Consider the following 21479-nt stretch of genomic DNA (forward strand, 5'->3'; position numbering starts at 1 on the left):
GGTCCGAAATCCTGCTGCTGCTGCTGCTAGACTTATATTCTTATTCTTTCACTGTTTTAAATGTGGAAAAACGCCCTGAGCGTTGGCTATTCTACTTTTAACGTCTTCTCTGCTCCCACCGTCTTTACTAATAATACTACCAAGGTAAGCGAAGCTATCCACCTGATCAATCTTTTTGTTACCAAATGTCACCTTTTCATCTTCACTTATTCCTAGCCTTAGTGCCTTGGTCTTCTTAACATTTATTTTCAAACCTATTCTAGCACCCTGAACTCAAAGAACCTCTATAAGCTTATTCATTTTGCTTGTATTTTCATCTAGGATGCTTAAATCATCAGTATAATTTGAGTCCAGGAGATTTTTTCCTTCCCATTTAATTCCTTGGTCTCCCATTGCCTTTCCTGTGCTTCTTCAGACAAAAGCCATCAAAATGATCTTGCCCACTCCCCCTCCCCCCAGAGATTTGACAAAATTATGCCACTGCTCTGGGGAGATCAGTAGCTCCATAATTGCCATCTACAAAATTCAATAAAAATCATGAAGTAGTGTCTTTTAACAATACATTAAAGAGGTGCTTTCAGAAACTCAATAGTTGTACCATTTCTGAAGAAATTGGTTAAAAGCAATTATAAAGGCACGTCTCATAATTTTCAATCCTTTTATAAGTTCTGTAGCTGCTCACCTAGAGTTCCCATAAAATTCACACTTAGTAGGCTAGCTTCAAGTTAGTTATTCTTAGGGCTATTTCTGTTTTTCCAGAACACTGACATCTGTTTTGGTTTGTTCAGGACACATGTTCAACTGTTTATGGTAATAGTGGGTTTTTTTCCAAGACCTCTTAAGTGGTAATTTTGGACACTTTACCAAGGTGTCCAGAATAACCCTCCTGTAGTCAAAAACATGCATTTTCACTTTCAAAGATGATTGTTTATGTTAGACCTATTTTGCCTAGCATTTGTGAAGCTACATAAGTAATTATGAACAAATTATCAGATCTTAGAATACATTACCTAAATATGTCCTATTCATTTTGAACCTCTCCAGATAATACAAAATAAAGGTATAACAGTTCTTGGCGTGTTGTTTCATTTCCTATGTGACTTCAAAGTTTCTCAGAAACACATATTCTCTTCTTGTTTCTTAATATATAAAGCCTTAGTCAACCTAACGAATTCCTTTGGAATTATAATGTCCAACCTCTAGCCAATTGCTTTTACAATTTACAAGTTCAAGCCACCCACTTGCTTCTTTGGCTATGGCTTGTCAGAAAAATCTGTTTTTTTTTTTTTTTTTACAGGTAGCCTATGATTCAAGTATATCTCCCTGTTGGCTCTATTTGAATATTTTTTTCATCCCTTACAGAAAAATCTTTAATAGAAATTCACAGCTGTTTCTTCATCCCCAGTGCCAAGACATAAGAGATGTAAGATCAGATGTAAGATCAAGAATCAGTGGCCCAGACATGGAACATATAAAGAAGGTAGCCAAAGCTGTGTGGAAGAATTAAGTATTAAGAGGTAAACCTTAAATGACTATTTTCAAAGATCAATAGACCAATAACTATTTCAGACAAACAATCCCCTCCTCCACCACCCAGGAATGGCTCTTAAATTCAGTTATAGTCAGAACCTCTGAGAAATTCTGCACATTATTTGCATACTTTACATCACATTTTACTCTCACATCACTGGTTAATGCTATGTTGACAAGGTGTGTGCAGAGGCAATCTAACTGCCTATAGGCAATTAGCTCATGCAACCAAAGTTGTTTGCTGTTTTGCTTCAAGTCTGCTATTAGATGAGTCTTACAATCTGTTGTTTTGCTTCAAACTGGAAGTGCTGGGTGATAATTTGATTAAACAATATATCAATGTTTTAACTTTCTATATTTGTTATATCAATTTCAGTATCTCCAAATGTTTTTTTGCTCAAATAAATTAACTCTTTGTTTTGCCAAAGTTCAATAACAAATATTGTAATTAAAGAGTATTTTGCAAAAAAATATCTTCCAAACATTGAATAATATAAAAACAAGCTTTGAATGCATAAATACTTACCACAAAAATCTAGATTTCAAATTACACAGGCTCAGCATTCAGATAAAGAAAAATAAACTACTGGCTGTTTTCAGCAATTAAAAATCAGCAGCATTTCAATGTTTTCCCCTGAGAATTGTTTGTGCCTTTGAGTGGTTAAACAAAAAAAGCAGGTTTTTTAACTGAAAGTAAAGATCAACATTAAAACTTAAACAAACTGAAATTATTACATATATGGGGAGGACACCCAATACTTTGCTCTTCATGCTAACATTATTTATAGCTTTCAAAAAGCTTCTTATTCCAATTTAAAGAACCTTGTGTTTCACTTGTTGTTTGTAAAGGATAGGGACACAAAGTCATACTTTAGCATAAAGAGCTAAGTATTTAAGAGGGGGATCCCCCACATCCCACCACTGAAAATTCCCCCAGAGAAAATTTGCCTCCCCAAAAAATGTCTCATTTACTTCCCAATTACAAGTGCTATGTGTAAGCAATAGGCTTTTCTTTTTTGAATTAAATAAGAAAAGTTTAGCTGAAAGTAAGGAACAACACTAAAACTTTAAATGAACAGAAAGTATTCTGTATATGAAAGGGGTTGCTTCCTCCTCAATGTCTGGCTCTTTACACTAAAGGTTGACTCTTTGTCACAACTCCACTTTTTAAAACAATAAAAACTTTAGTATAAAGAGAGAGGTATTGAGGAGGGGACAATCCTTTTTATATGCGGAATAATTTCTGTCCATTTTAAGTTTTAATGTCACTCCTTTTTCAGTTAAAAAACTTGTTTTTTTATTTAATTTTTTAACGTTTTCCAACTAATACAGGTTCGAATTTTTTTCACCATACATCAAAAATTAAAACAAAATTTGTATATTAATTCTGGGAGATTTATTCTGTATATGAAGGGTTGCCCCCACCTCATTACCTTGCTCTTTACACAAATGCTGTTAGCACTTTTAAAAATGCTTCCTATTCTAAGTAAATGTCCCTTGTATTTCAGTAAATGCTCTTAAAATATTTTTACAGACAGTCAAATTTTAGTGTAAAGAGCATGGTATTAAGGAGGGGGCAACCCTTCATATATGGAGAGGGCAACCCCTCACAGAAAACTCCTTCATTGAAATTTTATCCAATGTAAAATAAACTTTCCCCCTGTCAAATTCCCTCCAGACAGTTCCATCCTCCCTGTAAAATAGCTTGCAGATGATTCAGCCTTAAAAATTCTCATATGCATTCTTTCATTTGAATAATATGAAACTTCATTCTTTCACTTCATAAAAATTAGGGCCGTTCAATTAGAATAAAAAGCTTTGCCAAAGCAATAGAGACGTTAGTTTAACGAGCAAGGGATTTAGGAGGGTGCATATATGGATTAATTTTTGTATGTTGTTCTGTACTTTAAGTTGAAAAAAGTGATTTTTTTAAATTTTAATTTCTGTTTGTTGATCAGACCATGCCAGACAAACTGGCTCCCTCAAGGTGGTTTCAGGAACCATACCCTTTTCCCACTCTGCACCTATAAACACTCTTTCATAACAGATGATTTGAAATAAAAAAAAAAAAAACTTATTATTCTTATTAAACAGCCATTGTGTTTCAGGAGTCATTCTTAAGGAATTGGGACAAAAAGTCACAACTTTAGTGGAAAGAGAAGTCTTGAGGAGGGGTAACCCCTTTCATATACGTAATAATTCCTGTCCTTTTAAGTTTTGAGGTTGCTCCTTACTTTCAGTTGAAGAAACTTTTTTTTAGTTTAATTAGTTATCACTTTTAAATAACACCGGGATATCCGGCTCACCCCTCGATGTAAAATTCCTTCACCCACGGCAAAATTCCACCATGGAAAGTTGTTTTCACGTAAAAATGCCCCCTCCCTTTCCAGGAAAATTTCCGTAAGAATATAGAAGGAAATTCATTCTAGCTGAAAATTGCACCCAGAAAATTTCTTGCAGATGATCTCGGGTGAAAATTTTTTCATAGCCTACTTTTATTTGAAAAGGACTTTAAATTCTGATTGTTTTTAAAATCATGCCGGTAATCCCCCCCCCCTCTGTGAAAAATTTTCCCAGCAAAAAGGCAGTAATAGGGTATATTCCAGTAAAGGTTTTTTTGGGGAGGGGAGTGGTACAAAAGAAAATTTAAAAACGCATCAAAAATGTGAAACTGATATCTACAGCGAGTTCTGGGAATATTTCTGGTCTACGCTGTTATTATGAAAGTAAAAAATAACACTAAACCCCAAAATGAGCAGAATTTAATTCGTACAGGAGGAGGACTGTCCCTTCCTAATCCAGACCTCCACCTCAAGGTCCCAGAAACTTCGGAGCGTCCTCAGTGGATTAGAAATTAATAGTTCTAGTCCTTTTTTTAAAGCCCAGAGGGATTGAAGACCAGCCAGCCGCATGGGGGTGGTATTTTCCGGGGGAGAGGGGTTCCGTGGGGGCTATTTCTTGGGGAGGGGGGATTTTTCAAAGGGGTTAACGCCGGCCACCGAAAAAGGCCAAGCAAAGATTAAAAAAAACGCTAATATCTTTAGATGCGTCAAACGAGGCATGTTCAATGCTGGTAAAAACCAAAAAAGAAGAGAAACGTCTAACAATAAGAAACAAGGAATTGCACCTAATCTAGTGAAGAAGAGAAAGTGAAAATCAGAATTGTTCATCATTAAAACTAAGAGCAATTAAAATATAACCTGTATTAGTCTGGACTCTTATTACCTGGATGGGGTTGGATTAGCTTAAATACATTTTTTTTACTTTTTCGTGCGGGAGGGAGGGGGTCAATTATTTTTGGTTTTTCTTTTTAAAAAAAATTGTTTCTAGTTTTCTTATCTCTTTTTGCATTATTCTTGTTATTCCATTCTTCTGGTTTCGTATTAATAATAATAATAATAATTTATTTTTTAACCCGCTAAGGTAACAAAAGCGGAGTATAAATAAAAGAAAAGAAAAAATACATACAAATCGACTAAATACACAGTAAAGACACTAAATCAATGAAGGAGGCGTACAAACCCATGATAAGCTGGGAGAGCCTTCACTGTCTGGGGGAGTTTGTCAGCAAGCTCAACTAGCTTTTCAGTTATATCTGGAAGCCCAAAAACTGAGACAAGGTTACGGTTCCGGTACCAAGGAGGCAAATACAGTAGAAAACGCGAGAACCGAAAATAATAAGAACGTAATGACCGGGTATTTTTTCGCCCAAGAATGGGATAAACACCAGAAAGGAACAAAATTGAATGATCAATAAAAACAGAATACAATTTAGCAATGGTCTTCCTACTGTATTTCCCCCGATTGGCAACAATTTTGGAGTACGATACTTGGATCTTTTTCTTACAATTCGCCACGGCTTGTTCTCGGAGAGATTTAAGATTTTTAGCAATGTTTATACCCAACCACCGAAAAGAAGAGACACATGGGACAGAAAAAGAAGCGCAATCTAAAGGCGAGTTACAATTACTATTAAACGAAAGATATTCACATTTAGAGAAATTCAGTGATAGACCAATCTTACTAAGGTTTGCTGCAACTGTAGATACAGAAACAGAAAGACCTTTTCTAGTCCTACTAATTAGAAGTATATCATCAGCATACGCTATGTAAGAAAGATTTATCGCCTGAAAAATACAAGTGGTTGGGATAGAAGATAAAACAGAAGAAATGCAAAGTTTAAAGATAGAAGGGGAAAGGACAGCACCTTGTCTGACACCACGCCGAACCGGAATTTTAGAATCGGAAATAACCCCTTCAGCTTTTATTCGTAGAAAAGAATTGGCATACCAATAACGAAGGAGAGAAACCAGAGAAAGATTAATGCCATGACTAAAAAGGGAAAACAGAGCTTGTGAGTGGACGACGCTGTCAAAAGCCTTGGAAAGGTCCAAGGCGCAAAGATGGAGTTCATATCCCTTTTTAGTCGCATCGATAAGAAGATTAATTAGAACTCGATGGGCATGCTGGCACCCTACCCCAGACGAAAAACCAAGCTGATTTTCGCCAAAATGTGCACTCGATATGGACGGAAGAAGAACATATTCAAAAACTTTACTGAGATTGCATGACACAGTTATTGGCCGATACGACGAGCAATCGCTAGGAGGTTTCCCTCTTTTAAGAATTGATGTTACAGACCCACATAGGAAGCTATCCGGTACCGCAGACGCACACAAGCACATTTGGAAAAGCAACTGCAGGTGTTGAAAAAGAAGTGGGCAATCAACTTTTAAATGGTTGGCAGAAATGCCATCACAATCGAGGGAATTTGATTTCAACCTTTTTACTGCCTGCTGAACCACAGAGCTCGACAGGCAAAATCTGAGTTTGGCTCAGCGATACGGGAAGTGCGGCAATGAGAAGTTTCGAAAAAACCGAATGGACATGATAATTCACTGAACTAAAAACTTTACTGTAATAACTATGCCATGCACCGGCACTAATCGGGCTTGTAGCAAAAGAATCATCAAGTTTTTCAGAATTAATTACCTTTTGCCAATCAGATTTACTTAACGGGAAATTCGATATTTTTGATTTAGTCGAGCGCAGGTAATTTTTATATTCTAATTTTGTCTTTTGCTTTATTTGATGAATAACCCCTACAGACGGACGACCACAAGAAACCCAAATCCGCAACCAAAACTTTGCTTTATTTTTAATCGATTTCAATTCAGGATCCCACGACCACTCCGGTTTACGCGTGTTTCGCCTGACTCGCTCCTGTGGTACAGCGGTCAATTCAGCTGTTTTAAGGCAAGATACTAATTTTAGATAATAATCATTTAGAGTATTTTTATCGTTTGAAGACTTACAACTAAGCTGTAGAAGGTGGAAAGGAACTTGAATTGTAGCAAGTAGCATAGCTAGCGTAGAAATATACAGCGATAAATTTAACTTATTCCAATTTCGACGGAAAACCCATCTTCGTCCTGCTTGTAAAGCATTACGATTAGTACAAATCGGTATTTGAAAAACAAACGAAATCGGTAGGTGATCTAAATCGCAATGATCTTCATGAACAGTTACAGTAGAAACGGGTAGGCCCGGAGAACAAACAACATGATCAATATTACTTTGACTACCGGAATGATGAAGATAAGAATATATACAAGTTTTTTCAACCAGCTTAAACTGCGGCAGCGAATCAAATATCAAATCCGAGCGAATATTCGATGACAGCAGGTCAGCGTTAAATTCTCCAGCGATCAAAAAACGATAACCTTGATTTGAGACAGATTCCAAAAGTTTCTGTAATACACTGCAAGTCTTAGCGAATCTGTTAAGAGACTGAACCGATTTTCCGTCACAAGGCAAGTAAACATTTACGATCACTAAATCATTAATCCGCACGGCCAAAATGTTAGGATCACTGTGAAAAAGCACAGGCGAGTAGCAAGCAACACTATTTCGGTTCAGTATACAAGCAAGCCCACCCGACGGCCGTCCGAAAGTAGTTCGTGCCGCCGATATGAAAACGACGTGATTAGCACTTCTTTTTAGCAGGTTTGTATTAGCCGACGATAATAAATGTTCTTGCAAACAGACAATGTCATAGTTACATGCAAGTTCGTCAATAACATGCTCTTTTCTTCTGGTACCATTTATGTTGTACGAGACAGCTGAAAGGGACTGCATCATTTTCGGGCACTACTCGAAACGCGAGACTTGAGCACTGGACATTTCAAACTAAAGGATGTATGATCACCGTTGCAGTTTGCACATTTAGGGCTATTTTGGCAAGGCGTTTCCTTAGTGGCAGTATGATTACCGGCACAACGAGCACATTTATCAACAGGACTGGTGCAATCCTTCATCATGTGATCTGGGGATCGGCATTTGAAGCAGCAACGGGGTACACTGATGAAATCGTACACACGGAATATTTCGTAACCTATTTTCAGGCCGTTCTTGATGGCATTGCCTTTTGCGAATGTATCCGAAAACTCTAGCTTAATTGTTTGTGAAGAGCCGAAACGAGTGGCTTCAGTCACACCAGGGTACGAATTTAGTCCAGCAATGTCAAAATCCTCAGGGATACCTCTAGCAATCCCAAGGTGACGCTTAAGCACAGTTTTAGTGGTAGCACCCGATGCGGCTGCACTAATCGAATTGCAGAAATCCGAAATAACAGATTTCTCAATGTTGACATACAACTTGTCACCTCGTGGGCGGACACTGGAAACTGACTCGTGACCTGACAATTGGTCTAAGAATTCCTTTCGACTTTTGGGGTTGCAAACTGTTTGCGGAAGGTTTGAAACAATCACTGTAGCATGGCTACTCGATAGTGAAGAAGCAGCGTCCCCAGGCTGGGGTAGCGGTGGAAAATTGGCTGAATAAGACTCGAACTTATTGGATATAGTCTTTAGATGCAAGTTCAGTTCATTGACTTTCGAGAGCAAAGCCGAGTAAGCCGAAGCCGGGATAACAGGCACTTCCGAAGGGCTTCGAATGACGAAAGTCGGAATTGTAAAACAATTTGAATCACCTTTTCTCACCATTTCCAAGATATCACCAAGGTGACTAGATGGTGCCTTCGTTCCGGTTCGCTTCTGAAATGGCGCATCAGGATCCAGCTTCAAGCCCAGCCATTTCTTTGCGATCACAATCACTTCGCAATCAAAAAACTCCGCTCCAAATCTTTTGATAGTCTCATCATCTATTCCCTCTTCCTTGTTTCGCTGAACGAAATTCAACACGGGCGAATAATGCAATTTCTCACTCTGTTCAAACATCATGACGTAACAAGCTCTATGCACAGCAGCATGGGATGTTGCGCGCACGACTGACGATTTCTGCTTTGTTTGCACAGACAAACGCCTCTGAGACTTCAAATGCCTCCGTCCACACAATACTAGGAACAAGGGAAGTGTCGGGACCCACTCACCAATTCCCCGCAATTTAAGTGTAACTCAATACCGGCAGGTACATACGGCGCTTGCGGCAGGAACCCTCCCCTCTTCTGCTTGTTGTCTAGTATATGTTATCAATCAATATTCTGTTTCGGAAACTACTTTAGAAATTTGGCTTATATTCAGTCAGTACAGTAGGTGGCAACACTGCTCTAAAAATTCGGGGGCACTTTCCACAGCGCAACAATCAAGCTCTGGGAACGCAGCTAGATCTCGAATTCATTTCGGCCATACCGCTGCTGTCCATAAAGAATACAATCCTCTAGGGTAATTAAATGTTTCTGTCTGAGTCACTGTACTTATTAAGTCACTAAATCTCAAGGGAATTTATGTTCAGTAAAAAATGTCAATAGCCAGAGAATAAATAATCCGATTATAAATGTCTGTAGGGAAACACACAGGTTGAAATCTTAAAAGATTAGTATCCAAAAACAAGGTGTTTACACGACGAACTCTCAAGTGATACTGAGAGGTATTGCTTTTGTTTTAATTCTTTTGTTGTACTAATAGAAATGAATAAATAAACCTTAAAGCGAATTCAGCTAAAATTGAATATGCAAATCAAGCTTAAAACAAAACAAAATATTTTACTATTGTAGCATAAATGAAACCCAAAATGAACAGAAACTAAATAAACAATCATAGCAAACAAACATAAAACATGTACTAATATAAATGAATAAATAAATCTTAAAATGGACAAAAATCAATTCAAAGAGTATGGGTACTGCCTCCTTCCCTTACTGTAAACGTCTAAAACCCACTGCTTCATTGGCGCTTTACTGAAAATGGCGCTTAATTACAAACATGTTCTTATGTACTTATTACAACATTGAAAATAAAAATGAAATTATTGCAAAATTAAATTTTGAACTGATGGGCTTTTCATCAGTTGATATCATTATATATCAAATATTTAGTTTAATATTATTTCTTCCCAAGACTGTTCACGCCAAATTTTGTTTTCACTACAAACAAGAATTTAGCTACTGCCTCCTTTCATAACATAAAAAATCTGAAGCCGACTGCGTCATTGGCGCTTCACTGGAAGCGAATTATATTACAAATATTCTCTTTTCCAGTTACTACAGAACTGAGAAAAAAATACACTATTAAAATTTTTTATTCAATTTTATTTATTATAAAAAAAAATTACTTTTTAAATTTTATTTATTCAAGTAGAATCAAACCTTTAGCCTCCTTATAGTATATTATACGCTAAATACATATTAAATGCATTCATTACCTTGTGGCAATTAAATGATTCTCCTTGTACTGTAAAATATTACTTTCATATGCCTACTGGTACAGAAATTTTAGCCCACTACACCACTGTGCGCCACTGCTAACAGATAACAAGAAACTGTATACAGTCAGTATGTTTAATTAAAAAGCAACACATTCTAAACATAGTTTAATGTGTATACCTGTTTAATCTCACGGCTTGGACATTGAATTGAAACTCTAATTTGTTGTCAGAAAGTAGAGGGACTTGGAATTTTCCGTTTGGGGAAGAAGGGCAAAATATTCTTTTTTTCTGTTTGTCATAAGTGTCCACTACGTTTTTTTCTCTTTTAAGGATCATTCATATTGCGCTTTGGCGTTACGTTCTCCCCTTCATACTGGACTCCGTTGGGCTTGTCTACCCTAAATAAGAGCTTTGTCAGCATAACCATAAGACGGAGCAAAACGCAAGAGCCTTGATGGGAGAAGTTAAACAAATTCCAACTTCTTACGTTTACAAGGCAAAAATGGATCTCTTTATGAAATATAATGGCATTTATAGAAATTAGAAAGTATTTGTATGGCTAAATGGACCCTGCTTTCAAGGGGAAAAAAGATACGAGACCGGTGTTATCCCAGGCAAGGGGTCACTCCGGACCAGGGGCATAATTTGCTATGGAACAGTAGGGGGCAACTGTCCTCTCCAGGTCTTGATTTGCCTCCCCCTCCCCCAGCTGAAATTTAGTTCCTTCCAAAATCTTGTCAAAACTAAGATAAACCTGCCTAATTCAGGCATCAACAGAAACAGATCTTTTTTTAGTACATATTTACCTTTTAGTACTATAAAGTACTTTTATAATTCTATATAGTACCTTTAAGCGGCGTTCACAAGCGTGTCTAGCTAGAATCCCATGTCTATACACGTGTCTAGCCAGAATCCAATGTCTAGGCAACGACCGTTCACATGTAAAATTCGGGGCTTAGCTAAAACTACAAATTTAGTTTCAAATTGTCATTTCTAGCCAAACAACAGAGCTTATGCAGGCAAAACTTTCAAAAATTATAATCCCTATTTTTACTGTCATAAGCTAATGGATGAGATAAGCAAAGCAATTGCCTTAGTGTGCTTCATTATTATGTCTGGTGTTGTATATTTGCCTAAAATGAAAAAAACAATTAATGAGAAAACAAAAATTTAATTTCAGTTTATAAATGTAAATAAAAATGATGAAAATAGTGGATCTTGACATATTCTGATTGGCTTTAATCGAAAATCCTAGACATTGAGTTCTAGAGGCTAGAACTCAATGTCTAGCCAAGCGCTAGCCAAGTTCCATCCTCCCTGAGAATCCCCCACCCTGTAAAATAGCTTGCAGACGATTCAACCTGGAAAATTCTCGTAAGCATTCTTTCATTTCAATAAGACTTTAATCTCTAATTGGATTTTCGATTTCTCCAGAAATACCCCTTCCATGGAAATATTTCCCAGAAATCAAAACACATGGAAAATAGCCCCTGAATAATTCCGCCGGAACATCTCCATATGAAAAATTGGCAGATGCCATAATATTTCCGGGCCGGCACTGATGTTTTCAATAATTTAGTATTTGTTATTAAAATATTTATAATATTCAATACTACTACTACTACTAACAACTTAAGGCAGTACCAAGCCATTTGAGGCCAACACAGCTATGCATGCTCCACCTCCATCCCAGTCTATTCATAGCCTCCCTCTTTACACCCTCCCTGGAAGTTCCCATTTCCTTTAAATCTCTATGACATCCTCCCATTCCAACTGCAAACGACCTGCTTCCCGTTTAGCCCTAGGCAGTTGGCTGAAAACGACAATTTTTGGCAATCTGTCATCCTTCATCCACAGAACGTGCCCTAGCCATCTCAACCTTTCTTTCATGATAGCCCTAGAGACTGGGATTGAACCACACTTTTCATACAGCCTGCTGTTTGAAATACGGTCTGTCAGCCGGATATCCAGAACAATCCGAAGGCAATTTCTTGGGAAAACGTCTAGCAAATCTTTATCCGGTTTTCGGAGTGCCTATAGGTCTGTTTTTCACTCATCAATGTGCTAAGATCTTACATCTTTTGCCAGAAAATGCTTAAAAGTGAAATCTTTGAACAAAGATCTTATATCTTTGGTCGTTTTTGTGCAAACGTCTTTAATCATTCTGCTCTGATCAGTGGTCTGAGAACAATGATGAGTAGATCATCAAAGTTCTCTTATCATTGTTCTATATGGTAAAACTGGCGGTCTTCACACTTTTTGCTAATGTCTGTGAGCTGTAAGATCTCAGAACAAAGATAAGTTAAAAAACGATAATCTTTGCAGAAAGATGTAAGATCTTAGATGTAAGATCTTAGTGCTAAAAAACGGGCCTTAGGCTTCCGAGCCATATTTTACCACTTTCATCACTCTAGCTTCAAATATGGGACACAACAGCAACCTTATAAGAAAATTGAAATATATTTTCTTGTGATTATTATCTCTTCTAATCAGCAGTTGTACTAAACCAATTCTGCTCAAGTCATCCTCAGGGCTATACTGTGGTGTTTATCCTCCCCATAGTATAGTGCAGACGGTTTGATATCATCTATTTTTCCCTTCTTGTTTTATTTTTATTTTTGTGTTTAAAGCTTTTTCGAATAGGCAATGAATAGAAGTCCTCCAAAAAAAAAGTCCCCCCAGATCCCAAATCAAATTCCAGTGAAAGTGTCATATTGAAAGATACCCATCCTGGCTGGTCAAGCACCCTATCTCAATGTTATAATGATAGCTCCAATTCGGATAATAGTACAATGATAAGTGTAGGGTCTAATTTAACAATAAATGATGATAATTGGTTTCAAGAGGTCCTCTCTAGAAGTTCTAAAAAAAGGAAAAAAATCTCCCCAATTAAAAGCATTTCCCCTCTCCCGGCCCAGGATCCTCCCACCAAAAACTTAGGAAATTACCTAAAAAATAATCCCACAACCCCCATTGAAAAAAAAATGATCACTTCAATAAGAGTTGAAATTTTTAAATTGCTAAAATCAATGTTCTCTCTTAACATTAACCATGATGGATCTCTGCTAATAGCTGTAGAAGATCAGAAATCAGCAGATACAATAATTAACCTCAAATCCCTTCTGAATACTCCAATTATTGCAGCTAATTGGAACCCAAAACAATCACCAACAAAAATAATAGTCTATAATGTTCCCCCAGAGATATCTACTCAGGAGTTAAAAGAAGGCCTTTCAGATAGGGCTGGAAACACAATCCCAGTAGAGGATGTTACCCAACTTGGAAAACCTAACTCTAATGGTCTAAAAACTAGTAGATCCTTCTTATTCACACTGAAGGATAAAATTGATATCCCAGAAAAATTATTCCTATTTGGGCAAATCAAACCACACAAGGAATACAAACCTAAGCCTATCCAGTGTAGAAATATTTCAAACTGGGACACACGACAAACAAATGCAATGAAATTCTCCAAAAGTGTAGTAAATGTAAATATGTCCATCCTAAAGAGCTGACAACATGCAACAACACTCAGCCTAAATGCATCAATTGCAAAGGCCCACATGAATCTACAAATAAATCATTATGCCCTGCATACAAGAAAAGAGCTCTAACACTCCAAATATCAACAGAGAAGGCCATCCCATACCCCTTTGCAGCAATGGAAGCAAATGCTGCCCAACAATACCAAATAAAGCCTGTAATGAAACCAACCAAAACCCCCAAGTCAAATGCCCCCAATGCATCAAGCACCCCATATAAAACACCAACTTCTATGCCACCTAGCTCAAATACCTATCAGAAGGAATCACCAAGCCAACAAGCCTCCTTGTCCGGTGAGATGAGGCCAGCCTGGCCCTCCCTCCCAAGAAGAAACAAACCAGAAACACTACCAGGAATCAATCCCTTAACCAACAAACAGGATGCACTACCAAAAATGCAATCCCCAAATATATGCTTATTCATTCTAAACTCTAATGCAGTTCAGGCCATGAACTTACATCAACTACAGAAAATAAAAATTATTGCAGAATTGTCAAAAATCTACATCCCAGATGATATGCTCATTCAAGCAAAAAAAGATCTTGCTTTACTTTTAACAAAGCTGAACATTGATACACAGTCATATGAAGAATAAATCAACAACACAACATTTATCAATACTCAAATGGAATGTAAGATCACTCACAGAAAATAAGCTAAATGAACTAATATCATTTATGAATAATAATTCCATTAATATTGCTTGCCTCCAGGAAACTCATTTAACCCAAAATCAACAAATTAAGTCTCTGGGATATACTATCCTGAGAAAGGATAGATCTTCAGAGAGACAAGGAGGTGGTGTAGCTTTATTAGTTAATAATAATATAAAATTTTGTGGCATCAATTTTCCAGATTTTGAAAATGATGTTGATGTAATTGGTATAAGTGTTTGGCTGAATAATTTGAAAACCTACATAATAAGCTTTTATAACCCTAATGGCCAAACTACAGATGCCAAGGATTTCTTCAATTATATAGATAATTCTAATATGTTAAAAAATATCATTATTTGTGGTGATTTCAATGCCCACAGCCTTTTGTGGGGGAATAAACCAGCAAATAAAGCTGGTAAATTTATTGAGTATATGACTTCAAATTATAATTAATTAGCTGTTGCTACCCCTCCAAACCTGAATACTTATTTCAACCCCAAAAGTGGCAATTTCTCCACAATTGACCTACAAATTGTGTCTTTAAATTTTTTGAACAAAATTTACATAAATAAAATTGATAGTCTATGTACAGACCACTTTGCTATAGTTTGCTCCCTAAATGAACCTGCTGAAACTTTATCTCATACATCCAAATATATCAACACTAAAGCAAATTGGTCTATTTTCCAAAATAAGCTAAATGATGAAATTACAAGTTTCACCCAAAGTTCATGCATTTCTAACACAACAGTTGACAGAAATGCTGAAGCGTTGACATCTTTACTAATAAATACAGCTAATCATGCTATCCCCAGGACAACACCTAAGAAAACATTTCCTAAACAAAATCCTAAAGCATGGTGGAAAATTGAGTGCCTAAATAGATGGAGTATAAAAAAGGCAGCTAGTAAATAATTAATAAAAAAAAAAAAACACCTACTACATATTCAAAAAAATTACAAGCAGGATCTTATCAAAAAAAGACTATAATAGATGCCAAATATAAATAATGGAAAAATTTTGAAAATAATCTCTCCAGAGAAACAAATGAGCCAATTATACATAAAGTCATAAGCTACATATGTGGGAAAAAGACTTCTCCCAACCCACTCCTGTATGAACTTATACATAATAATACCCATTATGACATTGATAATGAAAAGGCTAACCTATTTGTAACTCTTTTTGTTAATAAGCTAACATCAAATAATCAAAGCAAACTGTCCACAATTCCTATGAACCCTAGTTACCAACCACGCCCAGTATCCGAGTACATAACTAATCCATTTTCAATCCAGGAATTGAATAATGCAATACATCATATTAGGTCCAAAACTAGCAGTAGCTATGACAATAGACACCCTACATGGATAAAGAATCTCACACCTTCATACAAACAAGAACTGCTAAATTTTTATAATCACGCTTGGGCATCTTCTAGGTTCCCCAATATATGGAAATGTTCGTCCCTCCTACCAATCCTAAAGAAAAATAAACCAAAAGATACCCCTGAGTCTTATAGGCCCATAATGATTACACCTGTGATGGGGAAAATAATGGAGAAAATGATTTATCACAGACTCCTCTGGTTTGTTGAGAAAAATAACATGATCCCACACACTCAAACTGGATTCAGGAAATACCACTCCTCAACAGATGCTTTCATTTTGCTAACAAATGCAATAAATGAATCTTTCTCAAAAAATAATATCCTAGTGGCAGCTTTCCTAGATTTTGAAGGAGCTTATGACAATCTGAACCACCAAATCCTTTTAAATAAACTTGCAAACCTTGGAGTACCTCCTAAGCTAGTATCTTTTATTAAATCCTTCATAGAAGTGCGAAGTTTCATTGTTTGTGTTGGTTCAGCCTCTTCACCCCAAAAGACAATATCCAAAGGCCTACCTCAGGGAGCAGTCCACAGTTGCCTCCTTTTTGCCCTATATCTCTGGGACATGAACCTACCCCACACGAATCTACAATATGCTGATGATCTGGTGCTATGGTCATCTGGCAACACCTTTCAGATAGCACAGTCAAATCTGCAAAAGTCACTTTTCCAGTTTGAAAAATTCTCTCAACATTCAGATTTACCCATTGCACCCACCAAGTCAAAAATAATCCAATTTCACCGGAAGCGAAACCATGTTAATGCAAAACTAACTCTAAATATAACAACTATTCCAGAAGATAATTATATTAATTACCTAGGTCTCATGCTTGACCAAAAACTAAATTTCCACCTCCACATTTCAAACACAATAAAAAAATGTTATAGAAAAGCAAATATACTAAAAAGACTTCTTTCCACACCCTGGGGTTGTAAGGAGAAAACCTTACTCCAGTTTTATAAATCACATATAAGACCCCATATTGAATATGGGCTCATTGTCTATGGTGCATGTGCAAAGACCCAGATGCAAAAAATTGAAACAACACAAAATGATATAATACGTCTCATATTTGGTCTTAGGAAACCCCACAAGCACCAAGTTTCTGCTTATGGAGAGTGGATTAACAACAATAAGGGAGAGACGTAGCTTTCTCTTGATAAAACATCTTACAAAAATTGAATCAAATAGCTCACACACATTACATAATTGGTTAAGAAATCCAGCCATGTATAGAGGTATTGCAGATGAGTATGCCAATATTCAAAAGAAGTTCCCTGTACCAGCAAAGTCTATTGCACCTAATTTCCCCTAATCCCCTCCATGGAATTGATCATTTCCCATAATAAATACTGAATTTTCAAAATGGAATAAATATTTAACCCCCATTGCTTTTGTCCAGAAAAAATTTGCAGAACTTAATACAATTACCTATAAAAATCACTTCCAAATATTTGTTGATGGGTCAAAAATGAATGAGAAGGTTACAAGTGGTTTTCCTTCCTCACCTGAAAATTGCAATGGGCGAGAGATTATTTAATAATTTATCTATAATGTCTGCTGAGTTAAATGCCATAATCATGGCATTAGAACACCTTAAGCAAAACCAACCTTTGATTGAAAATTCAAATAATATTATCATCTATTCCGACTCTTTATCAAGCCTTGAGTTGCTGGCCTCAGCTCCTCAATATAAGTTGGACATTGACACTTATCATTGTCACAGTATTATTGATAATCTTGCTTCAAGTGGCATAAAAAACTTACTTTCAGTACATTCCTAGCCACTCTGGCATAAGTGGTAATCATCAGGTTGATGAAATAGCAAAAAATGCTATAAATATTGACCAGCCAAGTGGGAGACCAATCCCAATTAGAGATATTTACCGATGGAGGCTATCAAATATTAATTTTAATAAGATTAATCCTATCCTTTCCCCCTTTCCCAATAAGTATCTTTCTAAAATTTATCATAGAATTCGTTCTGGAACAAATGGACTAAATTTCCTTGCATTCTCATATAAGCTTTCTAATTCAAGTGGTTCAATTCCCCTGTCCCCTCTTTGCAGGCATTGTAATATGAATAATGAAACAATTGACCATTGCCTATTTGAATGTAATATGCTGACGTCTGCACAACATACCTTGCTTTGTAAACTGTTAAAATACTTCAAATACCACAAAATCCCACTATCAGCCAAGAGCCTAGCCAACTATACCTGCACACAGAGCATAGAAATCGACATCTATCATCTTATATTTGAACTCCTAGAGTCGAAAGATCTGCTGAAAGATATCTGAATATATCTAATAAATATGAGGCAATCAAGCCAGTAGCTCTGTAGCCCACAGAGTGAAGCAAAAGGAAAAGGGCTAAATAGTTTTACTGAAAAGCCCGCCTGCTGTTAAATAGAAGAAGAAGACTTATTTTCCTATTCTTTCACTGTTTTAAATGTGGAAAAACGCCCTGAGCCTTGGCTATTCTACTTTTAACATCTTCTCTGCTCCCACCATCTTTACTAATAATGCTACCAAGGTAAGCGAAGCTGTCCACCTGATCAATCTTTTTGTTACCAAATGTCACCTTTTCATCTTCACTTATTCCTAGCCTTAGTGCCTTGGTCTTCTTAACATTTATTTTCAAACCTATTCTAGCACCCTGAACTCAAAGAACCTCTAAAAGCTCATTCATTTTGCTCATATTTTCATCTAGGACGCTTAAATCATCAGTATAATTTGAGTCCAGGAAATTTTTTCCTTCCCATTTAATTCCTTGGTCTCCCATTGCCTTTCCTGTGCTTCTTCAGACAAAATCCATCAAAATGATCTATATAAAGGGGAAGACCATACAAGGATAAAACCTTTACTAAAGTTCTTCCATTGACAGAATCAAACGCTTGCCCATAATCTATAAAACTGAGGACTAAAAGTGTCTGATACTCAGGCACTTCTCAATTATCAACCTAAGTAAAAATGTGGTTGACACATCCTCTACCTTTTCCAAAACCACACTGTTCTTCTCTTAAAACTATCTACAGCATCTCTCAGTCTAAAAAGTATCATATTAGCCTACTAAGTAATTTGCTACCTACAGAGACCAAAATAATGCCTCTATAATTACCACACTCACTCTTAGCCAAGCGCCTTGTCTAGCATGTCTAGCTAAGCGCCAAATTTTACTTGTGAATGGTCATTGCCTAGACATTGGATTCTGGCTAGACATGGGATTCTAGCTAGACAAGCTTGTGAACACTGCTTTATGGTACCAAATGGCTTGTTTCTTAGTTTTTACTGTTATTTTCGCTTCATTTTTGAAAATTAACTCCACCTTTGCCCACTCCCCCTCCCCCCCCAGAGATTTGACAAAATTACGCCACTGCTCTGGGGAGATCAGTAGCTCCATAATTGCCATCTACAAAATTCAATAAAAATCATGAAGTAGTGTCTTTTAACAATACATTAAAGAGGTGCTTTCAGAAACTCAATAGTTGTACCATTTCTGAAGAAATTGGTTAAAAGCAATTATAAAGGCAAGTCTCATAATTTTCAATCCTTTTATAAGTTCTGTAGCTGCTCACCTAGAGATCCCATAAAATTCACACTTAGTAGGCTAGCTTCAAGTTAGTTATTCTTAGGACTATTTCTGTTTTTCCAGAACACTGACATCTGTTTTGGTTTGTTCAGGACACATGTTCAACTGTTTATGGTAATAGTGGGTTTTTTTCCGAAACCTCTTAAGTGGTAATTTTGGACACTTTACCGAGGTGTCCAGAATAACCCTCCTGTAGTCAAAAACATGCATTTTCACTTTCAAAGATGATTGTTTATGTTAGACCTATTTTGCCTAGCATTTGTGAAGCTACATAAGTAATTATGAACAAATTATCAGATCATAGAATACATTACCTAAATATGTCCTATTCATTTTGAACCTCTCCAGATAATACAAAATATAACTATAACAGTTCTTGGCGTGTTGTTTCATTTCCTATGTGACTTCAAAGTTTCTCAGAAACACATATTCTCTTCTTGTTTCTTAATATATAAAGCCTTAGTCAACCTAACGAATTCCTTTGGAATTATAATGTCCAACCTCTAGCCAATTGCTTTTACAATTTACAAGTTCAAGCCACCCACTTGCTTCTTTGGCTATGGCTTGTCAGAAAAATCTGTTTTTTTTTTTTTACAGGTAGCCTATGATTCAAGTATATCTCCCTGTTGGCTCTATTTGAATATTTTTTTCATCCCTTACAGAAAAATCTTTAATAGAAATTCACAGCTGTTTCTTGATCCCAGGTGCCAAGACATAAGAGATGTAAGATAATCAGTGGCCCATACATGGAACATATAAAGAAGGTAGCCAAAGCTGTGTGGAAGAATTTAGTATTAAGAGGTAAACCTTAAATGACTATTTTCAAAGATCAATAGACCAATAACTATTTCAGACAAACAATCCCCTCCTCCACCACCCAGGAATGGCTCTTAAATTCAGTTATAGTCAGAACCTCTGAGAAATTCTGCACATTATTTGCATACTTTACATCACATTCTACCCTCACATCACTGGTTAATGCTATGTTGACAAGGTGTGTGCAGCGGCAATCTAACTGCCTATAGGCAATTAGCTCATGCAACCAAAGTTGTTTGCTGTTTTGCTTCAAGTCTGCTATTAGATGAGTCTTACAATCTGTTGTTTTGCTTCAAACTGGAAGTGCTAGGTGATAATTTGATTAAACAATATATCAATGTTTTAACTTTCTATATTTGTTATATCAATTTCAGTATCTCCAAATGTTTTTTGGCTCAAATAAATTAACTCTTTGTTTTGCCAAAGTTCAATTACAAATATTGTAATTAAAGAGTATTTTGCAAAAAAATATCTTCCAAACATTGAATAATATAAAAACAAGCTTTGAATGCATAAATACTTACCACAAAAATCTAGATTTCAAATTACACAGGCTCAGCATTCAGATAAAGAAAAATAAACTACTGGCTGTTTTCAGCAATTAAAAATCAGCAGCATTTCAATGTTTACCCCTGAGAATTGTTTGTGCCTTTGAGTGGTTAAACAAAAAAAGCAGGTTTTTTAACTGAAAGTAAAGATCAACATTAAAACTTAAACAAACAGAAATTATTACATATATGGGGAGGACACTCAATACTTTGCTCTTCATGCTCAAAATAACTATTGCAGACAAACAATCCCCTTCTCCACCACCCAGGAATGGCTCTTAAATTCAGTTATAGTCAGAACCTCTGAGAAATTCTGCACATTATTTGCATACTTTACATCACATTCTACCCTCACATTACTGGTTAATGCTATGTTGACAAGGTGTGTGCAGAGGCAATCTAACTTACTTACTTTACTTACTTACTTTTGGAGGTAATGATGCTCATCCGGAGTTAGTTCCCATGCAGATTGGCGCATGAAGAACGACCTCCACGTGCCTCTGGATACCTGGCTAGCCACCAGAGAACCAAATGCATCTAGGGACGGTTGGGTTGGCAGCCCTGCTCCTGAAACTTCTATTGCTACAAATGGAACCAGAAATTCAGCCTCGGATATATCATCTCAAACCCCGTATCGACCTCGGACCGCCCAAGGAAAATCCCCTCTGAACATCGTTGACCGAGGTGGCACCAATGTGGCCACCTGGACCGTCCTGACGCTGAGCCCCCCCGTTTCGAA

General features: G+C 36.6%; 2 long non-coding RNA genes across 3 annotated transcripts in view; both read left to right on the forward strand.

Annotated features, from left to right (window-relative positions):
* On the forward strand, positions 1-20095 carry LOC148950114 (uncharacterized). Of its 2 annotated transcripts, none has more exons than XR_016141952.1 (3): positions 1-144; positions 1298-1517; positions 19974-20095. It is a non-coding gene; the product is annotated as an uncharacterized LOC148950114 (long non-coding RNA). The 2 variants fall into 2 exon arrangements; XR_016141953.1 differs by lacking the exon at positions 19974-20095 and adding an exon at positions 10525-10583.
* LOC148950115 (uncharacterized) overlaps positions 17806-21479 on the forward strand; it is a 10346-nt gene continuing 6672 nt past the window's right edge. Inside the window, exons 1-2 of the long non-coding RNA XR_016141954.1 lie at positions 17806-18320; positions 20081-20177. This is a non-coding gene — a long non-coding RNA (uncharacterized LOC148950115). The remainder of the gene's footprint in view (positions 18321-20080; positions 20178-21479) is intronic.

The sequence above is a fragment of the Artemia sp. Qi Xiang Cuo genome, chromosome 7, assembly GCF_049724085.1.
Source record: "Artemia sp. Qi Xiang Cuo chromosome 7, ASM4972408v1, whole genome shotgun sequence".
Taxonomy (NCBI): Eukaryota; Metazoa; Arthropoda; class Branchiopoda; order Anostraca; family Artemiidae; genus Artemia; species Artemia sp. Qi Xiang Cuo.